The sequence below is a fragment of the Ipomoea nil genome, unplaced genomic scaffold (assembly GCF_001879475.1).
Source record: "Ipomoea nil cultivar Tokyo-kokei standard unplaced genomic scaffold, Asagao_1.1 scaffold0900, whole genome shotgun sequence".
NCBI classification, from domain to species: domain Eukaryota; kingdom Viridiplantae; phylum Streptophyta; class Magnoliopsida; order Solanales; family Convolvulaceae; genus Ipomoea; species Ipomoea nil.
In genome coordinates, this window is record NW_017617328.1 from 2,406,295 (window position 1) to 2,418,086 (window position 11,792).

Genomic DNA, 11,792 nt, shown 5'->3' on the forward strand with positions numbered 1-11,792 from the left:
ACTCTGTCGGTTAAGCCATTAAGTCACGTGATTTACATCCTGCCAAATATTATGTCGGATCGAGGTTTTTGAGCCGTGAGGGTTGGGGATTCAACCTTGTGGAGAATGATAGATTATTTTTATCATGTTGGCCCCAGAGAAAAGTGTTCATAAAAATCGATGATAGAGTAGAAAATGGGAGTCCAAATCATATTTTTCATTTTCTTCTTCCTTCAAGTTTTATTTAAAGTAACCAGCCCTGTACACACCATCAAATAATGAATGTGGATTTCCTTCATCAACCAAAAAATAAAATATTACATATAGTAAATAGTCCCATCTTGAATAAATAATTTATACTCTGTATTAACAAGTTACTCCAAAATGCACTAGCTACTTGAAATATCTCTCATATGAGTGTGGACTGGGAGTCAATGTATATCGTCTAAGACAATCATCATCCAATGCAATTCTCTCCTATTTCTACTTTTAAAACTGAATCATATGTTATATTACTAAATTTATAATTCATCACTATTCACGTTATATTCAAGCAATTTTAACTTATCTTCAAACGTGGTTCACTGTCACATTACTCCAAAAAACTTATTTTAATAATAATATTAATAAAACAAAAAAAAAACAAAACAAAACAAAAAAAAAAAAAAAAAAAAAAAAAAAAAAAAAAAAAACACAAAGAGGTCATCTGCGTAGGATTTGCATGGAAGTTTTTTTATTTTTTTATTTTTGGAGGGAGACTTAGAAAACCGGGTTTAACATCTACCATCGAAAGTGGTGCTAACTGTTACTCAAATATGTAGAAATAAGTAAAATTATGCATTATAACTTTTGACATAATGATAAGTGCGGGATTCAAATAGGAGTAACCTAAAATTGCAATTGCAAATGTGTGCATAACCTAACAATTATTACATTATATATTTTGGATGGTACAATTAACATTTATTATCATATATACGTGCTTGACTTGTTAGTCTCCGCCAAGTAGACTAACAAGTCAAATTGCACAAAAAAAAAAAAAAAAAAAAAAAGAATTAATACATCATATATATGCTTGACTTGTGAAGTCTCCTCTATGAAAGTTATGCTAGACTTACTTCATTACTTTTTTATTTTTTTTAATATTTTTATAGAACTGGAGGAGGGACTGATACCATGTAGAGTTTATGAACTTGATGGTTATATTAATATAAACCCAAGCAGGTATAAATAGTGTTCAGAGGTGAAAAGCTAGCAAGAAGTTACAACAACTAATCTAACATATACAGCTATTCAACCGCAGCTAAACTAGAACAAATAGAAATGGAATATATCACTCACATATGTCCTTAATAGGGACAAACCCAATCCTTAAGGATTACTGGCTTCACATAAAAATATCACGGAAGTTGGGTGAACCGAAACAATCTTCAAACAGAACATTCATGATATTTATAGGAGCGTTTTTTATTTCTTCCGCCCTCTATAATGAACTCTTGCAAGACTACTCGTCATAAAATTGACAACTTGGTTTTGCTCTCTATACACATGTTGATTGTATGTATAGTACTTTTTACTCCCTATAAATATGACATGTTTAACTTAGATATCAAGAAAAAGTAATATATGAACCTATTATTATTATTATTATTATTATTATTATTATTATTATTATTATTATTATTATTTTGCATTCAATAAAATTAAAACAAATGACGACATCACATGTGAGTGTGGAACGCGGTGAATTTATACACTCGAACCATTATTGCGTTATTTTTGCATGATGATATATGTGTGGGACAAGGGACACTTATTATATATTATTGCATGGTACATATAACATTATTGCAGCAGATATGCTTGACTTGGAAAGTCTCCATCGTGTACGACAATGCATTGGATACACAAATTGCATACAAATAAATAAATAGAAAATTTTATTTTTTGATCGTATAACTATTGAAATATTTTCACGAGTGATGATTCTTTTTGGGTCAATTTCCGTATCTTTTGGGGTGAATCAGGATTAGTTGGGTGGATCTGGACTGTTAAACGGATAGAGAAAGACTTGGACCACTTCGAATCAAGAAGGAGAATGGCGTACCTAAAGTTTGACCAATACGCAAAAAGATCAAATTGCCACTGCATTTTTTTAAAAGTTTTCGTTAATTTGGACTGTTAATTTTGATTAGATCAAGGGCTGAGACTAAACCTCATCTTTTACCTGAAGCATATTATCGCATTTGATCTCTATTATAGGAATCGTTATACCCCGCACCCCCCAAAACGACGTCGTTTTGGGAGGCGCGGTGGGGGGTTGACGTGATTATGTGTATTTGTTTATACAATTATGTACATGTTTTTTATACAATTATGTACATCCGAATAAATAAATTTTTTTAAAAAAAGTAGGTGTATTTTGTTATACAATTATGTACATTCATGTATACAATTATGTGTATTCTAGTATAAAATTATGTACATTTTTGAACATGAGATTTTTTTAAAGAAAATTAACCACCAACCTAGGGCAGCGAAATTTCAAAAAACAAAAAATCTGAAACGACGTCATTTTGCATCAGGGCGCACAATGCAATGTGCGCCCTGGTGCATGATATAAATTGCCCTTTTATAGAGGTACTAGTTTTTTTACGCGCATTGCGCGATTGAGATAATGCCCAATGTTTTTTTTTTAAAAAAAAAAACATAAGTACTATAAAATATATCAACGTAAGATTATATTGGAATTGTTCATGCATAGATAGTTGAATGTTGAATTTTTGTATTTAAATAGATAATTCTAAGTTTACAAATGCAAGATAATATAATGAAGATTGATTATAATTGTCAATAAAATAATTGTATGGGTATGGTTGAAACCAAATACGGGAAATAAGGGAGAGCAAATAAAAATTAGTGCATAAAATATTAAATATATATACTAATATTGAAGAGCTAACTGCTGATTGCCAAACAAGGACATTGCGAGATAATTTTCCACTTCAATTTGTTGTGTGATTTGAATACCCTTTTTGTTAATAAATTCCCCAAGTAGTTAATATGATTGACTTAATTATACTTTTTATTTTTATTTTTTATAACAATAATAATAATAATAATAATAATAATAATAATAATAATAATAATAATTATTATTATTATTATTATTATTATTATTATTATTATTATTATTATTATTATTATTATTATTATTATTATTATTATTATTATTATTATTATTATTATGTATACCCTTAGGTCATTTTACGTGTTAATCTAAACGGCTAATTTTTTTCAAATATCTTTTTACCAACCGTTGATATAATTCGCTGGTCATATCTGCTAACGCTAACCGCTACCTAACTGCTGATTATCAAACAAGGACATTGCAATGTAGTTCTCACTTCAATTTGTTGTGTGATTTGAATACTCTCTTTGTCAACAAATCCCTCAAGTAGTTAATATGACTGACTTTATTAATTATGTTTTTTTAATTTTTAATTTTTTCATGGTATTAATAAAATACTTGGTAAATAAATATATAGCATTATTTTGTATTATAACTTTGATATTTAATTAAAAAAATAGTGCACAAAAAAAAAAGATAATAGACAATGTAGTGAATATAATTAATTGATTAATTTGAATGTAAAGAATTTTTACAATGGAGAAAAATAAAGATAATATAACTAATGAAATTATTTATCTTATTTAATTTATTGATAATGAATAACTTTTTTTTTTTGAATAAAGACATTGTACACACATAATTCTAAATTAAAGAAATGTATATGTATTATTTTTTTGTTGTAACTACTAAATTATTAATTATATAATTTAATAAAAGTAAAATAGAGTACTAATTATGCCAACTTTAATTTGATTGGGATGGGGTTCGAACCTGAGACCTTTCTTATTAAAATCAATGAGTAAGTTAACGGTGAACTAACAGGAACTAACGGAAAATATAATATTTAACGGAAAAGTTAACAGATAATCATATTCATTAAGGATAAATTAGGAAATCTCAAGGAAAAATTAAAATCTGATCGATTTGAGCCATTCATTTGATTAAAAAATTTGACCGTCATTTTTTCTACCCATTATAGGCCTAACTCTCTTGGGCTCTTATTAGTATAGTAGATAGCAGATATAGTAGATAGAGGTAATGATAAGAATTTTATTTTTAACTATAATCGACTTCCAAAACACTTATAGGCCTTAGGCCCGATTTTTAGCCTAATGCGCACTTGCGCCCAAGCCCATCACCACAAATAATCATTTATTTTATTTGCAAAACAAAGGAGTATGGTTTATTCCGTGTGTACTTTCGAATAGTAAGTATTAGTCTATATGGTGACAAAAAATGAGTAATTTATTGAGATGAACAGGTTACAATTATCTTCCATCAGCAGCTAGTGGTAGATCCAAATGAACTTTTAAGCTATCATATTCAGTAGTTGTTACACTAAAATTAACATTATATATATCCCAAGGAAATTGGTGGCTCCATATCTAAAGCCTGTGATTCCATGGAAGTCTCTGAATTATTAGCCCATGAATGTTTAGTTGTTCTCCTCAATCCACATAGTTCCATTGCTACGTCCCTCATCGTCGGCCTATCCTCCCCCTTTAAATTCAAACACCTTTTTGCAAGTAAGGCAACTTCCTGTAACTCCTCAATACTGCTTCCTTCACATAAAATGTTGCCATCAAGAATCTTGAACAATTGATTTTCTTTCAACAATGAAAGAAAACGTTAAGATAGATTTCTCTCTAACTCTGGGCCGTTAAAAGATATCGCCCTCTTACTCGTTAGCAATTCCACGAGGACAACTCCAAAGCTATAAACATCGCTCTTTTCTGTTAAATGATGGGTTTGCATGTATTCAGGATCTAGATAACCAAATGTTCCTTGCACCATTGTTGTTAGTTGAGTTTGATCTTGAGGGACTAATCTCGACGCACCGAAATCGGATACCTTGGCAGTGTAATCATTATCGAGGAGAATATTTACAGATTTAACATCTCTGTGGATGATGGGAGGAGAGGCTGCAGAGTGCAAATAAGAGAGTACTTCAGCAGTTTCTGTAGCTATTCTTAAACGAGTCGACCAAGGTAATGCCGATACCTTGTCGTTGTGTAGATGTTCGTACAAGGTCCCGTTGCTTATGAACTCGTAAACCAACAACGGAATTTCTGTCTCTAAACAACACCCAAAAAGTTTAACAATGTTTCTGTGATTGATTTGGGAGAGCACAATTACCTCATTGATGAACTGCTCGACTTGGGTTGGGTCCATCATCTTGGCCTTTTTAACTGCTACTACTCTACCATCAAGAAGGTGTCCTCTATAGACAATGCCAAAACCTCCTTGACCAATAATTCTAGTTTGGTCATAGTTATTGGTGGCTTTTTTAAGCTCCTGTGTAGTGAAAATTCTTGTTGTACCAGAAGATGAACTACCTTGGACAATTCTTTGTTGCAGAATCATTCCTCCATTGTCCCTAAAGAATTTCTCTCTCATCCGCACTGATTTCCTTTGTCTATATGCCAAGTACAGAGAAAAACAAATGACCAGCAGCATTATAGTACCTAAAGCCGCACCTGCAATCAACATTTCTTAATTACTTAAACAAGTGTTGATGGTAGTGGTATCTTCCGTATCTATCACTTGAAGTGTTGTTAAATGGCAAAAGATGCTTACCCAAAGCAATCATGTTCACATTGTTTCCATGTAAACTAGGTAATTGGCAGCCACCTTTCCCATCATTTTTGTACCCATCCTTGCAATGACACGAAAAACCCCCTGGTTTATTCTTACAAGTGAAGTTTTCAGAGCAGTTGCTCTGTCCATTTTCGCATTCATCAATATCTGTACAGCCAATGAACAAGAAAGGTAAATTAAAGGGACGGGTAGGGCAAAGAACAAAGACATTGTACATAAAGAAGTGTAAACCTTATATACGTACCTAGGCAACCTGGTTGGAGATATGCATTACCTTCATAACCCTTCTCACAAGCGCACACATAACCACCTTCAGTATTTGTGCAAATAGAATTTTTGGAGCAGCTGTTCTTCTGTCCAACCTCACACTCATCAATATCTGCAGAGCCAGTTAACAAGATATTATGTTTATATCTAACAAATAAAGCATAAGAAGTGCAGATGGGCGATGACAAGCATGGAGAAATATACTATACCTTGGCAGCCAAAGAGATATGGATTGCCTTCATAACCCTCCTTACAAGCGCAGCGATACCCTTCACTACTGGCAGTATCATTGATGGCAACGATACATGTGGTGTTCCCTTGACATGCCGTATTGCATGTCTCATTCGAGATGATCCAGTCCAGAACCACCGGTAGCCTCTTCTTAATATTCCATTCTCTGGTAAGCATAGTGGAGGAAAAAATGAACTCCTCTTTTTGCACTACGAACGCGTAGTTGCAGGGAATAACAGCATCGGTTGTGTTGGTATAGTTATGCAAGCTACCCACCCTAACGTACGGGCTCCACGCCACGCTGGTAGTTCCGGTCTCGCAACACCCATTTTCAGCCTCGCAAATCCCGTTCTTAACCTCCTGTAAGCCGTCACAGAAGGCCCTACAAGCATTGGTTTGGTTTAGCAGCTCTAAGTCTATGAGAATAGCAATCGCGTCGCAACCGACAGTAACAAATTTATTGGCGGTCTTGTTGAGGTAGAATGCTGACGGATTGGGCACTAAGTTTGTTGAGAAAACTTCTGCACCCGTCTGGTTATAACAAATTCGGTCTATGGGTTTCATCACCTTCAACTGCCCTTCAACTCTTATGTCCTTTACTTCCACGGCAGTGCCGCCGTTTATTACAAATGGCTTAGGGGGATTATAACATTTTGAAGCAATAAATTGTTACAAAAAAGCTAATTAATCAAAACTCATATTGATTATTTAACTAAGTCAAACAGTTAATAGCCTAATAGTGATCAAATAAGTTAAAATTGACTGATAAACTAACTATTTACCAAACATGGAATATCAAATCAGGTGAAGAGTTTCTGAATAGGAAAAGATGTTTACCTAGAACTATGAAGTCCACTACTCTGTTAGACGAATGGCATCTTTTTCCATTAATATGTTTGCAATATTCATCTTTAATTGGTAGTTGGCAGACACCTTTCACATCCTCAAAGTAACCTTCCTTGCAAGTGCAATTGTAACTGCCTTGTGTATTCAAGCAAGTGGCGTTTTTGGAGGAGCAGTCGTTCTGTCCATCATTTGCACATTCATCAATATCTGCATAGGCAATAACAAGAGATTATGAGGTGTTTGACAATTATTTGTTAGTTCATAGTTGATTGAGTTAGTTATTAGACGATATCTGATTGGATTAGCTGGTTTGATCAACTAACATTGTTATTAGCTCTAATCTAAAAACAATATAAGTAATAAAATTGTACAAAAAAAGTTTAGATAAGGCAATTGTTGAAAAAATGGGTAGGCGATTCTCGAGCGATTGGGGAGTAGCAATTAATCTAGGCGCGTGTGTATTTTAAAAATTTGTTTGAAATTTTTTAATTTTTTAAGATTTGATAATTATAATTATTTAATACTTTGTTTCTTAAAAAAATTATTTAATATTTTAATAGTTAATATTAAAATATTAAATATTAATCTAAAAAATATTTAGGGCTAGTTTGTTTGGCAAAAAATATTTTAAGGGAAGTGGAATTGAAATTCCATGGAAAAGTAATTACTAGGAAGATTAATTTTATTGTTTGGTTGGTGGAAAAAATATTACTGGGAATACTAATTCTATTGTTTGGTTAGATTTGGAATTGTAAGGAATAACGGATATAAAAACCTATATGCCTCTAAAAATTAATAAGAGTAATATAATTAAGAAATAAAACAAGGAAAAAATAGTCAAACCATATCACTTTTTCTTCCCATCATCTATGGAAAACAAAATCCTTGGTCCAACCAAGGATTTTGTTTTCCTCAAATTTGAAGAATTCATTTTCCAATTAAAAATGAATTCCATGAACCAAAAACAAAAAACCAACATTTTCCTCTACTTTAAGAAAAATATTTTCCATGGAAAAACTTTTCCATCCAACCAAACATGACCCGAGTTTGAACAATTTAAGGTTATTTCGCTCAAAACCACGTTGTTTCGGGTGAAATAGCCTATTTTTTTTAAAAAAAAAAAAAAACAGTAGCTAATTGACCGACTAGGCGACCTAATCGGTGCCTAGGAGGCCTAGTCGACGCCTAAGAGGCTTAGGCAGTCAGCGCCTAGGTGGCGCTTAGACGGCCGAACTGCCTAGACCACCGATTATGATGATATGCTAGGCAACCTGTCAACCCCCAGTGCTTAAGCGCCGATTAATTGGTGCCTAAACGAGTTTTTTGCAACATTAGATCAGACTAGAGAGTATATATGTATGTACCTAGGCAACCTGGAGAGAGATAAGGATTGCCTTCATAACCCTCCTTACAACCGCAACGATACCCCTCCTTACTGTTTGCAGTAACATTGACGGAAACACATATGGTATTACCTGTAGGGAATGAATAAGTAGATAAATTGAATTTATTTATATAAAATAACAGAATTTAAATTTTAGGGATAAGGGTCAAATACGCTCTTTAAGTATAAGTTAAAGTGTAATTAGTCTTTTAAACTAATAAAAACTCTAATTAAACCCTTCATCTTTTCACTATTATGCAATTAACTTAATTAGCATGTTACATCTAAATTACAGGTCAATTTTTTATATAAAAAAAATTAAAAAGAATTAAAATAAAAAATATATTTTTAATTCAAATAATTTAATTTAACAAAAAAAAAAAAAAAAAAACCACTCGGCTTGGCTTCTTCGCACAATTGGACGAAGAAGAAGGCCACCCAGGCGCCAACCTTTTTTTTTTTTGTAAATTTTTTTTTTAAAAAAAATCAATTCTATCTGTTATTACTTTATGTTTACCTGCAAATTGAGCTAATTGTACAAATTTAAGAAGTTATGAACTTAATTGTATACAAGTAAAGAGATAAATAGCCTAATTGGAGCTTTTGTTAATTTATGAAGCAAATTGCACTTTGACTTATAGTTGAAGGGGCTATTTAGAAAAATAATTCCAACAAACAAAGGAAAGAAAACAGGAAAAATCTTGTCTAAATTTAGCATCCCAAATCTACCCAACTCAAAGGCTTTGGAAAGTTAGATTTTGGCATTCATATTTGTGAACCCACCTAAAAGGAAATTGTATATATGTTATACTGAGACTTAGTAATCTGCTTAATTTTAGTCTGGTCTATTCTTTTAGCTTGCTTAGTTTTTGTATAGGTTGTTATAATTGGATTCCTTTCCTTTAAGTTGCGTACTTTATTTATTTTGCTTCTTTGTTGTGAATAAATGTCTAGCTTATCGGTTCTACTGGCCTGGTATCATAGCCAATTCTCTAACGAGATTTTTTTTTTCCATATCCATCTTGTTTATCCTCTCATTTCAAATGGTTGTTATCCTCAAACAACTATTCTACAACTCTATAACCTTAACTCACACCCCGATTAAACTCATATATATTGTCAAACATTCCAATTTAGAAAAAGCAAGTTGAGGACTTGACCTTGTGGGTTATATATGTTGATAGCACTATAGTTGCTCCGACGAAATATTCCGATGAGACACAAAAGTCCTAAGCCAGCCTACACAACTTGGTGCAAACCATTTCCAATTCTAATTTGGAACAAGGTTACTTCCAAGCCTTTCGATATCTATTTTCTAACTCAAATAAGTCTTTTTGAGAATCAATTTTTCATTCATCCATTGTATGTTTTGAACGTATAATATATCGATTTCTTCATCTCACTTCGAAGAACCCAAATCTCTTTTCACTAGACCCAAATTGAAAATGGATCTCACATATATTTGTACTACAAAATAACCACTTAAAAATATCAATTTTGCTAAAATTTCCAATAGAGTTAATTCCACCATATGTTCCTTTTCTTTGGTGGCAATTCCAAATTTAGTCTCATACTATTACTTTTGACACTTAACATCCCAAACTATTATTTTTGGACACTTTTAGTCCTTTTTCATGACTTTTCCTATTTGTAGTAAGGACATTTTTATCTCTTCATATTTTAATTTTGTTATTTTTCGGGTTTCAACCGGTTTAATTAATTTAGGACTTTACTAAAATCTGGTTGAAAAATATAGTTACTAAAAATCATAGTCTCGGATGTTAAATGACAAAAACAATAATCTGAAACTAAATGTGAAAGTACCCAAAATCGTCCTCGACTATAGTGGTTTTTCTCAATTTTGTCCTAAACGACTTTGGTGACCTAATATCGTCACAGACTTTTTGTGTTTCGCTCAATTTAGTCCCAGACTTTTGTGTTTTTGCTCAATTTAGTCCCTCATTTGTTATTCTGTCCATTTGGTGTTAAGTAAATAGACAATTCCGTAATTTTAATATTGGCATCTCTTTACTCATAGACATGTGAACTGCGAAATCCTTTTGTTTTTTTACGAATTACTCCCAGAATTACTCCTAAAACTGCGAATATAAAATTTGATTTGCAGGTCCGGGAGTAATTCTGGGTGTAATTCGTACAAGAAAGATGAATTTCGCACTTCACAAGTTGAAAGTAAAGAGAGATCAATATTGATATTATTGAATTGCCCCTTTATTTAACACCAATTTGACGGAATAACAAATGGAGGACTAAATTGAGCGAAACACAAAAGTCTGGGACGATATTAGGTCACCAAAGTCGTTTAGGACGAAATTGAGAAAAATCATTATAATCAAGGACGATTTTGGGTATTAACTCAAATGTGAAATTACCACTAAATTAAAGAAAAGGGATCTTTGCGGAATTAACTCTTTCCAATATTACCTTGACATGTAGCATTGCACATCTGATCCGGGATGATCCAGTCGAGAACCACCGGTAGCTTGTGCACATCCCATTTTTTGGTAAGCATTGTGGAGGAAAAGATGAACTCCTCTTTCTGCACCACGAAGGCGTAGATGCAGTGATAATGGGGATAGGAATCCGTGGTGGTGTCCAGTAAAACGCCAGCGTCCCTCGCCACATTATTAATTCCGATTTCGCAACACCCAACTCCGGCGCACGTCCCGTTCTTGACATCTTTCATTTTGCCACAGGAGGTCATACAACCTTCTACTTTGTTTGACGCAACATAGTCCTCCTCGTAGACGTCGAGATAGTTTTCTGTAACAACAGCGAAAGCATTGCAGCCGACAGCAACGAATTTATTGGCGGTCTGGTTGACGTAGAAATTTGCCGGTGTGGGCTCTGATGCAATCTCGGAAACTGGCGTATCCGTCTGGTCTAAACACTGTTGAGCTATGCCCTTGTTCACAATCAACTGCCCTTCAATTGATATATCCCTAACCTCCACGGCGCTATTTGTTATAAATGGCTTTGGAGGATGAAAGGAGGTTTTGCAAGTGATGGAGAAGTTTGAGTTTAGAGCGCATTCTTTTGTCAAACCAAAGGGAAATGGGATGCTTACGTTCCCACAATGATCAATGCAGTTGGGTTTGGCTATGGAGGAAGGAGAAAAAGAACCTAGTACTACTACTGCCGACAACACAAGTAGTAGTAGTACAAGGAAGCAGCTCATGTTGTTGAACGGACTATACAGTTTCGAAATGATAACAATATAATTCAAATTATGCTTGTTTTGTGTTGGATATGCATGTAACTTCGTTTCCAGCTACTATATATAATGAAAAACTTATGTGACATGGGGCCAATGGTTAGTGTGTAAATGAGAAGATT

At 33.2% G+C, this 11,792-nt stretch overlaps 1 pseudogene; it reads right to left on the minus strand.

Annotated features, from left to right (window-relative positions):
• Positions 1–4,406: 4,406 nt before the first annotated feature.
• Positions 4,407–11,792, minus strand: LOC109179383 (annotated as a pseudogene).